At 40.8% G+C, this 14,709-nt stretch overlaps 1 protein-coding gene across 3 annotated transcripts in view; it reads right to left on the bottom strand.

The window, feature by feature from the left end:
* The window catches only part of CLOCK (clock circadian regulator), a 204,367-nt gene that overhangs the window by 103,496 nt on the left and 86,162 nt on the right, over positions 1-14,709 (bottom strand). For all 3 annotated transcript variants that reach the window (XM_073608429.1, XM_073608431.1, XM_073608430.1), the window contains one exon: positions 113-222. The gene's annotated coding sequence lies outside the window, so the exon portion shown is untranslated. The remainder of the gene's footprint in view (positions 1-112; positions 223-14,709) is intronic.

The raw sequence follows: 14,709 nt of genomic DNA, 5'->3' as shown, positions 1-14,709 counted from the left end.
AAGTGATTATACCAAAATGTTCAGATAGATAGAACTGCTTTTCAGAAAGCCATTTACAAGATCCATGTGTAGTCAGTGGAGGCAACAGGACTGTGCCATGACATAAGGTTACCTTGCTATATGTAGTCAATGTGAATGATATTCTTCTCAGACTGGATGACCGGTGATTAGAAGTCAGGTCTCAATAAATGTGCTCGTCAATAGCATTTTCCAATAAGAATTCTGCAAAAAAAAAAAAAAGGGAATTATTTACAAATGGCTAAAGAAATTGACCCAAAAACATATTTGTCAAACTTGGAGGATACACTAGAAATATATGAATACACAATAATGCTTTTACACAGTCCACCGTTACATTCTCTACATGTCTTAATATTTCACACTTAAGTAAGACAACTCATACCAGTATTGAACACACACACACCACTTTATTAGGTACACCTTTCTGGTACCAGGGTCGGACCCCCTTTTGCCCTCAGAACTGCCCTAATTCTTCAAGGCATAGACAACAAGGTGTTAAAAACATTCCTCAGATATTAACATGATAGCATCACACAGTTGCTGCAGATTTGTCGGTTGCACATCCATGATGCGAAACTCTCATTCCACCACATCCCTAAGGTGCTCTATTGGATTGAGATCTGGTGACTGGAGGCCACTGGAGTACAGTGACCTCATTGTCATGTTCAAGTAACCAGTTTGAGATGATTTGATCTTTGTGACATGGTGCATTATCCTGCTGGAAGTAGCCATCAGAAGATGGGTACACTGTAGTCATAAAGGGATGGAGATGGTCAGCAACAATACTCAGGTAGGCTGTAGTGTTTAAATGATTCTCAATTGGCACTAAGGGGCCCAAAGTGTGCCAAGAGAGTATCCCCCACACCATTACACCACCACCACCAGCCAGAACCATTGATACAAGGCAGGATGGATCCATGCTTTCATGTGGTTTACGGAAAATTCTAACCCTGCTATCTGAATGTCGCAGCTGAAATCAAGACTCATCAGACCAGGCAACGTTTTTCCACTCTTCTTCCATTATCCAATTTTGGTGAGCCTGGGCGAATTGTAGTCTCAGTTTCCAGTTCTTAGCTGACAGAAGTGGCACCCGGTGTGGACTTCTGCTGCTGTAGCCCATCTGCTTCAAGGTTTGATGTGTTGTGCCTTCAGAGATGGTATTCTGCATACCTTGGTTGTGACGAGTGGTTATAAGAGTTACTTTTGCCCATCATCTCGTACCAGTCTGCCCATTCTCCTCTGACATCAACAAGGCATTTTCGTCCACACAACTGCCGTTTACTGGATATTTTCTCTTTTTCGGACCATTCTCTGTAAACCCTAGAGATGGTTGTGCATGAAAATCACAGTAGATCAAGAGTTTTTGAAATACCCAGACCAGCCTGCCTGGCACCAACAACCATGCCACATTCAAAGTCCCTTAAATCCTCTCATCCCCATTCTGATGCTGGGCTTGAAATTCAGCAAGTCGTCTTCACCACGTCTAGATGCATTGATTTGCTGCCATGTATTTGGTTGATTAGCAATTTGTGTTACCAATTTAACAGGTGTACCCAATAAATGAATACTACAACTGATCAACAATGGTCAACCAAGTTTTCACTACATGCCTAAAATATGACTGTTGTGTACACTTATGAAGTCGAATGAGCATGTGCCAGTATGCGGCCTGTTCACACTCTTAAATACATAAGGGCCACTTAATTTACACAATTTGTATGCAGTCAACACAATGCCTCAAGACGGCCAAGTTCTACCTTTGCCTACTCTGCAACAAGCAGATTGCTCTCTTTACCCTGTATATATCAACAGAACATGGAGACTGAAGTAATATTCTAACAGCTGAAGCAAATCTGTCTTGAGCTTAGGTAATCTTTATTGTTGCATAAGGAAAATATGGTAGTTTGCACACCCTTTTTGCATCTATCTAATTTTCTTACCAATCATGTTCCAACTTTGCTATCTACATATACGCTGTACCTACTGTGTTTGATATGATGATTTACGGATATACTTCTATAATCTATGTTTGGACATTGCTTACTTTGCCTAACTTGTAAAAAGACAGGGAAAAGGTGTGTGTATTGGTTTGTCTGCTCTAAGAAAAAAAAAATAATAACTTAAGAAAATCAGATTAGACCCTTAATTTTTCTCTATGGAGTGGCAGATGAAAACAGACTTGTGTCCGTTTACACCCCCGCCTACCTCCAATCCAATAACAAATGGAAGGAGATCCCTTTCCTCCATCTGGTTGGATGAAAGGGCAGTCAGGTGTATATCCGTTTACATCTGACTGCCTATGGAGCAGAGCGGGCTGAGTCTGTGTCCGCTCTGCCCTAAATGGATGGATGCCAACAAAGGTCCATCCAAATACAGAATTTATGGAAGCTCTTCCTGGATTGCCAAATAAAAACAGGAAAGAACAACACTGATCTAAAGCAAGATGTAATGTCATGTAGATATTAATTACTGCTGTTTATTACTGGTGTCTTTTCAATGCACTCAAATTTTTATCAAATATTACAACTTTATTAATCAAAAAGAGAAAAATAAGGCCTAAAAGCATATTTTAAATCCTTCCCTTTTTCCCAGGACAGTGTTTTTCTGCAATGCCATGATTTCAGCTGAATTCACAAACCTTGGCCAGAGAATCTCACCCACAAATACAAAGGACTTCCACATAACGCTCCTAAATTATGAACAAATTGTGAAACAATACTGCTCAACGTATAGTGGAATTTCAGCCTTTTTTTTCCTTTTACAGCATAGAAGATTTAGAATCCTCATCATCTTTGTTGCTGTCTCTGTCCCTATTATGAGGATTTTGCCCCTAGAGACTGACACAATTAATCCATAGTTGAGAAGACCAACGTCTGACATCTCTTACTAGAAAAATAAATAAAATAAATTAAAAAAAGTATCCCCACAGAGATATTTTCCATTACCTCTTAAAACCTATCTCCAGCAATGAACAAGGCAGAAATGGGTCTGGTTCACGGTTCAATGCTACATGTTCAATGCTAATGTTCGAGGCTACAGCCATGCCTGTTTGAAAAAAGCATATAACCGGGCCAATGCAAAAACCAGAAATACATTAATATTTTCGAATAAACAGACCATGCAATCTGACACAGTAAGTCATCACCCGTTACTCAAGCCAACACAAGGAGATTAGACAAATACTGACTAAATACTGGCCACTCTTGTCAGCAGATCCAATTGCAAAAAAATACATTAAGAAACTTCCTGAAATAACATTTAGACGAGCTCCTTCCCTTAAGGACCGCTTAGTTCACAGTCATTTTGAAACTACATCGGCACCAACTACACAGACCAATTGGGGCACCTTCCCTTGTGGGTCTTGTGATGTCTGTGAATTTGTAGATTGTAAAACCAGATGCAAACGGCAGATGGCATTCAATCCAATGTAGGGTCACCTGCCAGACTCCAGGGGTTATTTACTTAGTCCAGTGTCGGTGCGGTGGCTTCTACATTGGGAAAACAAAGCGTAAGTTCCTGAAAAGAACTAGAGACCATGTTAAACCCATCATCAAAAAAAGCATGATGGATAGAGCCATCAGCCGCCACGTTGGCATGTACCATGATTTTAATCCCCACTGTATTAAATTTTTAGCATTGGAACATATCCCTCTGGATTCCAGGGGTGGCAGTGTGGACCGTATCTTATTACAACTAGAGGCCCGCTGGATATATGACCTCAAAGCTACAACATTCCCAGGATTTAATGAGAGTCTAAGCTTTAAACCCTTTCTATATCTCCTCCTAATGTTTACCTTCTTGGTTGCACTCTCCCTGACCGCATTTTCATGTTCTCCCCCCCCCCCCCTTCCCCTTTCACTAATTAAATTCATTTCATTTTTTAATTTATCTATTAATCTTTATATATGTACAAAATAATATATTGTCCTTCATATTCTTTCATATATTCTTTTATATAATGACTTATTTTTCAATGTTGTCATTTTGTTTGAATATGCATTTGCCATGGGGCGGGTGTGCACTCTTATCTGTGAACGATTAGGGGGGCTATTCAGTAGTTCGGCCCCCCTTTTGCCCTTTGGGCTCCTTCCCCCCCCCCCTTCCTTTCTCCGCAATTCATACATGTCGGTTGTGATCTCCCCCTCTCCGTTTTCCTTTAATTGGGGGTTTGGACATAGTGGCCATAAGGATACCCAGGGCGTGATTTTTGATCCTTCAAAAGCACGCCCACTCATACGCCTATTAGTGCCTGAAGGTCCTTCTTAGTGACAGCTCACTGTCACTACCAGAGCACTTCCATCTACTGCTCTCCCGGGGAGCGTCCGTGGTGGGGGTGTGTTGGCACTGCGTCCGCTCAATGGCTTAGCAGGACGCACTTGACTCCTCCCCCCGCAGAGCTCCCTGGGTAGTGTAGTCAGAGGGTCCTTCTCGGCGCCTCATGCATGCACGCTGGCGTAGTTTTTGTCCGCATCAAGCTGGCTACATCAGACGCCGGCTCGATGGAGAGTAGATAAGATCGGCCTGTCTGGCTGTCCATTTCAGCCAGAGCCGGAGGATCGGGCTCCATTGAGCTGGCGTCTACATCGCAGGTATGCTTCTGAACAATTGGAAATATCTACTAATACTCCTTCACTTGTGCATCTGCCGAGTACCTTTTTTCCTAATTTTCTGTTTTGCTTAGATATGCAGCAATTTCATCCTCTTATCCTTTGGAGCTTTTGAACCTAAAATGCTTTTCTTTTTTTTACCTTGATAGTCTCTAGAGACACAGTCCTGTGCATTGAATATTCAATGGTGCACTATCCATTCACTCCTCTTTCACATCATCATCACTATAATTGTCACTTTTTTAACTAGGTTACTTATTACTTATATACTATATTTAGTTATTTCTTTCTATTAATAGTACCATCCCTAGCACCCAACAACGTGCAGATAGCCTTCAGCTGCTTCAGAATTAACTCTATTTTTACCTACTTCCATGCAACCCAATATAACTATTTGAAGTAAGTAATATTATGGGAGGCATATGTCCCCTTACATAATATTTTTATATTATCTTCTATTATTTTTTACATTAGTTATTACTATCATCTACTCCATATATATCACTCTTTAATATTCCATTATACTCTACTTTGCAGCCTGATCCTTTTGCCCTCTATGGCCACAACTCTGACCATCTCCCTAGTTGTTGGGGAATCTTGGGGGTGAGCTCTTATATCCGGCTGATGTTTGTTTTGGTGGCGATATCTGTGGGGTGAGTGGCTACGTTCGCATGATTTGTAGTAGAGATCCAGCTCATATAAAATGTATCTGCTTATGTTATTAAGTTTAATATCAATGATAATTTGGTCTAAAAATGTTTTTTTCTCTCTCTATATTGTCTAGTTTGCCATACCAATCTTTTTCTGAATTGCAAATGTGCAATTTCTTTCAATTTTGGTTTGAACCTACATTTCTCATAACCACCCTGTTTTTATTATCTTTGTAAGAAGTGTTGTATCCTCTGTAAAAAATCTGTTTCTTTTAAAAAACATATTTTGTACTAATAAAATTAATACCTTTTAGAGCCGGTTCACACGGGGGCGAATTGTCAGGCGACCTAGCCGCCTGACAAGTCGCCTCCCGTTCTGTATAAAGGAACCGTTCTAATCAGAGCGACGCAAGTCGCTCCGACTTAGAAAAAAGGTTCCTGTACTACTTTGGGGGCGACTTGCATAGACTTCTATACAGAAGTCGTTTTGCAAGTCGCCGTGGCAGTCGTGTGCAGGTCGCCTCGGTGAGGCGACCTGCAAGTCGTGCCGCTTCTAGTGTGAACCGGCACTTAATATGAAACTATTTTTCAAGTTTTGTTGGCACCGTTAAAGTCCCCGTTATTTTGCTCTTTTTGTCCCTATCTCCAGCAAGGTTTTTTATTTATTTATTAGTTTAAGTGTCTTGATGTCTGTCTTGTTTGTACGACTTGTTGTTGGATGTGAGGATGGAAATGATAAGCCAGGTTTGCCATGTTGGGGAAAAAAAAAAAAAACACGCTTCTCTTTTAGGCCCCTTTCACACGGACAAATAGAATGGTGCTTTTAGCTGTGGATTTTCTAGTTTTGTACCGCAGCTAAAAGCACACAATGCTTTCCTATGGCCCCATTCACACACTACGTTTAGCTGCGATTTAGTTACATGCGGTTCCGTGCGGATAGAAAAAATAGAATTGACTGCGTCCAGGAGTGATTTAGCGCAGCTATCCGCACATAACCGCAGGTAATCGCAGTGCACTGTGTCAGCTGCGGATAGCAGCGCCGAGCTGGCTCGCTCATCGGGAAAGGAAAAATGTTTTTTCCTTTCCCAGTGAGCGACAAGCAGCACAGGGATCCGACTTGGATCCCCGCCAATACCAGGCACAGTGTTTAGTATGAATCTTGAGGGGGAACTCAACGCCAAATTTTAAATAAAAAACCGGCATGGGTTCCCCTCCAAGAGCATACCAGGCCCTTAGGTCTGGTATGGATTCCAAGGGGCACCCCCTACGCCGAAAAAAAGGCGTGTGGGTCACCCCAAATCCATACCAGACCGTTATCTGAGCACGCAGCCAGGCCAGTCAGGAAAGGGGCTGGGGACGAGTGAGTGCCCCCCCCCCCCCCTCCTGAACCGTACCAGGCTGCATGCCCTCAACATAGGGGGGTTGGTGCTTTGGGGCAAGGGGGGGCGCACTGCGGGGCCCCCCCACCCCAAAGCACCTTGTCCCCATGTTGATGAGGACAAGGGCCTCCTCCTGACAACCCTGGCCGTTTGTTGTCGGGGTCTGCGGGCGGGGGGCTTATGGGAATCCAGGAGCCCCCTTTAACAAGGGGGCCCCCAGATCCCGGCCCCCTACCCTATGTGAATGATTATGGGGTACATGGTACCCCCCCTACCCATTCACCTGGGGAAAAAAAGTGTCAATAAAAAAAACACACTACACAGGTTTTAAAAGTAATTTATTAGGCAGCTCCGGGGTTCTTCTGCCGAATTCGGACGTCTTCTGCCGACTTCGGACGTCTCTCGGGCCTCTTCTCCCTCTCTCCGGTGTCGTCTCCGCACTATCTGGTTCTTCTCCGGTGCCTTCTTCCTTCTGACGGGCTCCTCCGCTATCTTCTGCTCTTTTGCTAGTGGAGTCTTTTCAGACGTCTTCTTCCCTCTTCTCTTCCAGAGATGTTGACACGATGCTCCCTCTCGTAATGCCGTGAGCGAGGTCCGCAACCAATTATATAGGTATGGGGCGTGGCCACCGGGTGATGTCACCCGGTGACCCCGCCCCCTTATGACGTCACAGTCCCAATTTTTAAAATTTGGCGTGGAGTTCCCCCTCAAGATTGATACCAAACACAGTGCCTGGTATTGGCGGGGATCCCCATTTAATATGAGTCGGTACCCTGTCGGGTTGCTATGGAAATGGCAAACCGCAGCTAAACGCAACCGCAGCTAATCGCACTGTACAAATGCAGCTGATCGCAGTCCCTGGTGTCCTGAATTTCACAGAAAAAAAAAAAAACATGCTTTTAACTGCGGCAGAATAGCCATCCATGTGAAAGGCGCCTTATTGTCCACTGTGATCTCTCCTCATATCAGCTTGATCTGTGCACTGCAGCAAATCTAAATGACTTCTTGTACTACATTTAAAACAGAACATATAAGAAAAAAAGTATAACAATCGCAAAGTTGCATTAGTTTGCGCCTTTTATATCTTCCTGGGGACATACTGAAGATAATGGAATTAAAGAAGAGAATGGCGAAGCATTGTGGTTTATATATAGAACACTGCCATGTTAAATATATATTGTTGAATTTAAAAACAAAAAGGGCCACAAATCTAAAAGATGGAGGCCATCGCAGGAGAGGTGATATTTTAAATGACACAAGAAAGATGCAACATTATGAATATTCTCTATAGAACTGCAGAATGCAAATTATTTTTCTATGCAGTGATTTATTCTGTTTGTATATGCTAGTGATGTAACAGACTTTGCTTCACCACCTACTCCTCTGTGCAATTAACACATTTCCCATTAAAGATCCTTTTCAGCGAATGATTTCAATCCCACTTGATTGATATTAGTTTATTTACGTATTTTACAACTTTCTATACACTAATGCAAATGTGCCCAATTTTTCTTAGATCAAAAACAAAAGGGAACGGTCTGTATTGCTTTCCAGTAGCTCACAGCTCTTCCCTCCAGACACTTGAATAAATGAGGCAGAACAGTCATCACTTACATACGAAATCAAGCGAGGCACACATTGCATGAAACAGAGGGACTGAACAGAAATAGAAAGATGGTAGCTCTGCTGGTGTGAAGGAAAAGCTTTTCACAGTTAGAGGAATCAGACAGAAATAGCATGTTGTGTAAACAGATCTGAAGGGATTAATCTGGCACGCGCTGAAAAAGACGGCAGAGCAAGTCAATGAACTCACTTGTGCTCCATTGTCCTAGTAACCTGCTGGCCCAGTTACCTACTTTCCCTGCAAGGCCTCAGCTCACTGCACAGAGCTTTAGGTTTTCAGCTATATACAACAGCAGCAATGCAAAGAAGAGCCAGTTAGATTACAAGACAAGACTAGAAGGGGTGGTACAGAAGAAGCCATCTTAAAAAGATGATGGAAATGTATAATGTCTCTACATTTAACATTTTACAGTTATCACAATAACGAATGCTCAGAAACTATACTATACGTAAATACATGGGCCTAATGCACTCCAATATAAAATGCATCATCATTATATAGCTTGACATTTTTATTTTATTTATTTTTTTTTTTTAAACAAACATGTTATACTTACCTCCTCTGTGCAGTTGGTTTTGCACAGAGCAGCCCAGATCCTCCTCTTCTCGGGTCCCTCTTCCTATGGAGGCACTGGAGCCGAGTCACAGCTCTGTGTGTCCATTCAGACACAGAGCCCCGACTTGGCCCCACCCCCTCTCCCCCCTGATTAGCTGACTGACTTTGATTGACAGCCGCAGAAGCCAATGGTGCTGCTGCTGTGTCTCAGCCAATCAGGAGGAGTGTCCTGATTGCCTTAGACATTCGTTGGACATTGCTGGAGAGAGATGAGGCTCAGGTAAGGTATTAGGGGGGCTGGGGAGGCTGCTACACACAGAACGTTTTTTTTTTTATCTGAATGCAAAGAATGTATTAAGATAAAAAAGCTTCTGTCTTTACAACTCCTTTAAGTTCCACAGCGAGTATAACAAGCATGCTTTACTGCATATACGAACTGATTTTACTGTTGTGGGTTTAGTAACATTTTAATGCAGAGAATGCAAATGGTAAAAACCTTTAGGCTGCATTCACACCTGAGCGCACGTAAAATGCCTAAAAAAACACCTGAAAAATGCCCAACAAGCAAAATCCCATTAATTTCAATGGCACCTGTTCACATCTGAGGGTTTTGTCACCTGAAGCAAAAACGCCTGAAAAACGCCCTAAGCTCAAAAAAGAACATGAGCTTCTTTGGGGCAGATTACAGGCATTTTTCTGCCTTTTACACTGGTGACCTGAACAAAAACGCGGCAAAATCACGGTCAAAAACGATTGACATTGAAACGCTCAGGTGTGAATGCAGCCTTAGGCTTTAGAACAACTTGAAGCTAAACAGAACAGGCCACTAAAGGAAGAGTGGACAGGAAGAAGATATTGTACAAGAGCCAATACGGACGAGTAAACACTGAAAGGAGAGGAGAAGGAGAGAAGGAAGGGAGAAGGGAAAAGGAAAGGAAAAGGAAGGAAGGAGGAAATAAAAGAAAAAAGAAGGAGGTATCAAATATCCATTGTTACAGGGGAGGATTAAGAGATAGATCTCTAATTAAATATGGCACCCAAGAAAGGAAATAAAACACCCCAGCCTCAAAAGAACAAAAAAGATAAAACCGAAAGTAAAAATAAAAACCCTACAGGGGCTCAATCTACACAAACTACGGATATAAAAGAGATCTTTCAACAATTACAATTGCCCCGTATAACTCAAGTACTACATACATCTCAGGAAATATCAAATATTGCGGAAATCTCAGCGACATCTAGATCATCAGGGGAGGAGCAAATAGTTCACCCTAGGAATAGCTCACCAATAGATACAACAGGTTCTTTAAGTGAACAAAAAGAAGAGGACAAAGAAAATTGGGACATGAGAACATACATTCAGTCTCTCCCAACTAGGGCAGATATGGACCAATATGTACACAGACTGGAAAAAAACCTATAAAATAGAGATCCAAGAGCTTAAGATATCCACAAAAGATGCATTAGATAAAACGGCTAAACTAGATAACAGAATTTCAAAAACAGAACAAGAACTAGTGAAGATAAAAGAAAAGATACAAAAACAAGGGAACCAAATAAATTAACTAATAAATAGTTTAGACGAACAAGAAAATATAAGCCGAAGATCCAATATAAGAATCAGAGGCTTAAAAGAAGAAGTAAATGCTAAGGATCTAATCACAACATTACAGAAAATCTTTCAGGAAATAACTCAGGATTTGGATGTAAAGGATCTGATAATAGACCGTGCACATAGAGTAGCAGGAAGTAGGAGAGTAGATCCTAGCAAACCAAGGGATATTATCTGCAAGATGCACTATGCTCACATAAAAGATAGAATCATGCTAGCAACAAGACAAAATCAGAATATCCAGCATGAGGGAGATTCACTACTATTTTTCCAGGACTTATCGAAATACACATTGGATCGGAGGAGGGCATTAAAACCCCTGGTAGAACAACTTAGAAAGAACAATCTACAGTATAGATGGAGGTTTCCATTTCAACTGCAGGCTCAAAGGGAGGAAGTAACTGCAATATTTAACGATTTGGAAGATCTACCACAGTTTGACAACTCTTAAATTATCAGAAGTTGATCTGCCGGACTGGCCTATTTCTTATATGAAATCGCCTAGGTGGTTTTGAAGAGCAATATATGGGGGAGAGAGGTTGGGGGAAGGGGGTTATAAATAATATAGGACCTACCAATTAAAAGCATTTATAGAAATGTATAATGTAGGGGGAAGGAGGAGGAAAATATGGAATAAGGGAGGCTTTTTTTTTTTTTTTTTTTTTTTTGTGGCACTAATTTGAAAGCCATTTTGGCAGGACACATTTTTTGGTGAGATATGAGCACAATACTAGTTTTTTACATTGCTATAGGATAGCAAAGGGTTTGAGCACCATGGAATTGGACATCACGGGGGGGGGGGCTTTTTTTTTTTTCACAAATATGAAGGATATTTTGGCCAGACTCCCAACACTTTTTTGGGGAGATGTTAGTATAATAGATGGATTGGACACTAGAGTGTCGGGGTAATTATGAAAGTGGATATCATGGGGTGTTTTGTTTTTTTTTTTTTTTTTTTTAAGATGTTAATGGAGTAATCATTGGTATATGTTGGTTCACATTTTTCACAGGATGTTTAGAGATATTTTACTAGATGGGTTAAACAAGACAAGGGGTATGTATGAACGTTTATAGAATTTAGGCACTAGAATGTGATGGTCACAATGTGATATAGATTTCCCCCCCCCCCCCTTTTTTTTTTTTTTTTTTGGTGTTGTTTTTTATTCCTTGACCCCCTTCTTGCTACGTCTCTGTGCCCCCTCCCGCGATGGCGGATAGGAATCCCCGCGAGGGCGGGACGGAATGAAGAGGGGAATATAGATACACAGGAGATATATAAGTGTTGAGATGTATATACTTAGAGAGACCCCCCCGCCCCCCCCCTACCTATATTCTCCAGTCTTCTCTCCCTGGCGGTTCAAGATAAAGATAGAATAAATGGATAATAGGGGGAGTAGAGGGAGAAGGTGAAATAAGTAGAATAGTAAAATAAAATTTAAAATGCAGTGTGCGCCATCGACGGAGCGGCCGATCTTGGACACCAGTGTCCGAAGATCCCTTTATAGGGAACTTACTTTAGTTAGTAAGAAAGACTTTATATAAGTCAATAGTTTCAGGGTAGTTTGGGTGTTGAGTGTGAGTGTGTGTGTTTTTCCTCTTTTTTTTTTTTTTTCTGTTTTTGTCCCTTCTGATTTCGAGATATGAAAATATGCTCTTATAATATTAGAGGTCTTAACTCAGCAACAAAAAGGTCCCAGGTTTTGTATCCTCTTCATAAGCAAAAAGCGGGAGTAATTTTTTTTCCAGGAGACGCATTTCCGTACGGACCACGTCCCTAACCTGCAAAATAGATTCTACACTACATGGTATCATGATTCCTTTATGTATTCAAAATCAAAAGGCGTCTCTATAGCAATACATAAAACAATACCACATCAGGTACTGGAAGAATGGCGCAATAGGGATGGAAGAGCAATACTACTCAAACTTATCATATATGGTAGAAAATATACGTTTATCAATATATATTTACCTAATCGAGGTCAACATAAAGTAGGAACACAAATGTTGAAAGAGCCTATGGAAAAAGCTGAGGGGATAATAATAATTGGAGGAGACTTTAATTTTGTCCTAGATAAAGAGAAAGATACTACAGCATCTTCACTAATACAGATGAGTAGGGAGAAAATTTTTTTATTAGAAACGATGGCAAAATATCAGCTAATTGATATATGGAGGGTTTTACATCCAACAGAAAATGATTTCACGTTCCATTCAAAAGTCCATGGGACATACCATAGACTAGATTTTTTTTTTGATAAACCAGATGGGGATGGCGATAACCTTATCTACCGAGATAGGTAGTTCGATATGGTCAGATCACACGCCAGTATTTTTGGTACTGGACCCACTTAAGAGTAAAAGCAGTAAAGGAAATTGGAAGCTCAATGATAATCTGCTGCATGATGAGACATGTGTGTTAGAAATAAGGAGGGCAATAAAAGATTTCTTATATGATCACAGAGAAGACACTACATCTCTGCCGATCAAGTGGCATTAAAATGTGTAATCCGAGGGCTTTTCATAAAACACGGGGCCAGATTGAAAAAATTAAAAGGCAATAGAATGACTCAATTATTAAAAGAAATACCCAAAACAGAAGCTCAACATAAACAAAATCCAACGCATGAAATATCAATAGAGCTAACGTAAATGAAAACTGAATTAAAAACATTGATAAATGAGCAAACACTATGCATAAGAGACAGTAACCGCGCCCTATATTATCAACAGGGTAACAAACCGGGTAAACTTCTCGCAAGGGCTTTGCGCCATCGGGGCAATGTACTGCCTATTGTTAAGATCAAGTCAGACAAAGGAGATATGAGATACGATCCAAAAGAGATTCTGAAGGAGTTTCAGACTTTTTATACGAAACTTTATAACATTCCTAACAATGGCATAAATAGCGATTCGGAGGAACATCAACAAAATATCGATCATTATGTAAGAGAAACGGCACTCCCTATACTAGCTCCGACAGAAAGGGTACAACTAGATCAGGATTTCTCGGAGATAGAAATACAAAATGTAATTGATGCATTAGTACCTGGGAAAAGTCCAGGCCCCGATGGCTTTACCCCAAGATTCTATAAAAAATTTAAAGAAGAACTTATTCCCATTATGAAGCAGACCTTTAATGCAATATCCACATCAATGCCTTTTGTTCCACAAAGCATGCAGGCCTATATTTCACTTATACCCAAACCAGAGAAGGATCATACTTTATGTGGAAATTATAGACCAATCTCTCTAACAAATATTGACCTGAGACTATATGCTAAAATAATTGCCAATAGACTCGCCCCTATGATGCCGACACACATACATTTAGATCAGGTGGGTTTTATAGGGGGAAGAGAAGCAAGAGACAATACCCTAAAAACACTCACATTAATGGAATACGCACAAAGAGGCTCCATCCCATCCTGCTTATTAGCGATTGAAGCTGAGAAAGCATTCGACAGGGTGGGATGGAGCTTCCTTAGAGAGATCTTAGTACAGTGGGGGTTGGGTCCTATACTTAGGGATAAAATAATGGCCTTATATAAGAATCCAACAGCTAAGATACGGGCGAATGGCGACCTATCGGAGGTAGTCCCTATAACAAATGGAACGCGTCAGGGTTGCCCGCTATCCCCAATATTATATATATTGGCGATGGAGCACTTATTAATAGCGATCCGGAAAAATAGAGACATACAAGGAATTAAAGTAGGAGATATGGAGTACATGATGTCAGTATATGCAGATGATATTCTGTTATATATCACAAATCTATTGATATCACTACCAAATCTGATATTTGAATTTAAACGATTTGGTGCACTAAGTAATTTCAAGGTAAATTATAGTAAATCTGAAGCTTTGAACATTAATCTGCCAAACACCATGGAGGAAATCCTTAAAAAAGATTTTTCTTTCAAATGGCAAGAGAACGCAATTAAATATCTAGGTACCTATATCCCTACTCATCTTGACAAATTACAGGAGTATAACTATGTCCCAATGGTGCAAAAAACTATGAGAGCGTTACAATAATATGAAAAAGGAATGTTTTCCTGGATAGGCAGAATAAGTATGGTAAAGATGGATATATTGCCCAAAATATTATATATTCTTCAAGCGATACCCATTTTTCCTTCAACAAACACCCTAGAAAAATTGCATAGGTTAATAGGAAAGTTTATCTGGGGAGGCAAGACCCCCAGAATCAAAAGAACAATATTAAATAAAACTAAAGAAGATGGGGGCCTTGCCC

Source organism: Aquarana catesbeiana, linkage group LG01, assembly GCF_042186555.1.
Source record: "Aquarana catesbeiana isolate 2022-GZ linkage group LG01, ASM4218655v1, whole genome shotgun sequence".
Taxonomy (NCBI): Eukaryota; Metazoa; Chordata; class Amphibia; order Anura; family Ranidae; genus Aquarana; species Aquarana catesbeiana.
The sequence above is the reverse complement of the archived record's forward strand: the minus strand, read 5'-3'. Positions and strand labels throughout refer to the sequence as shown.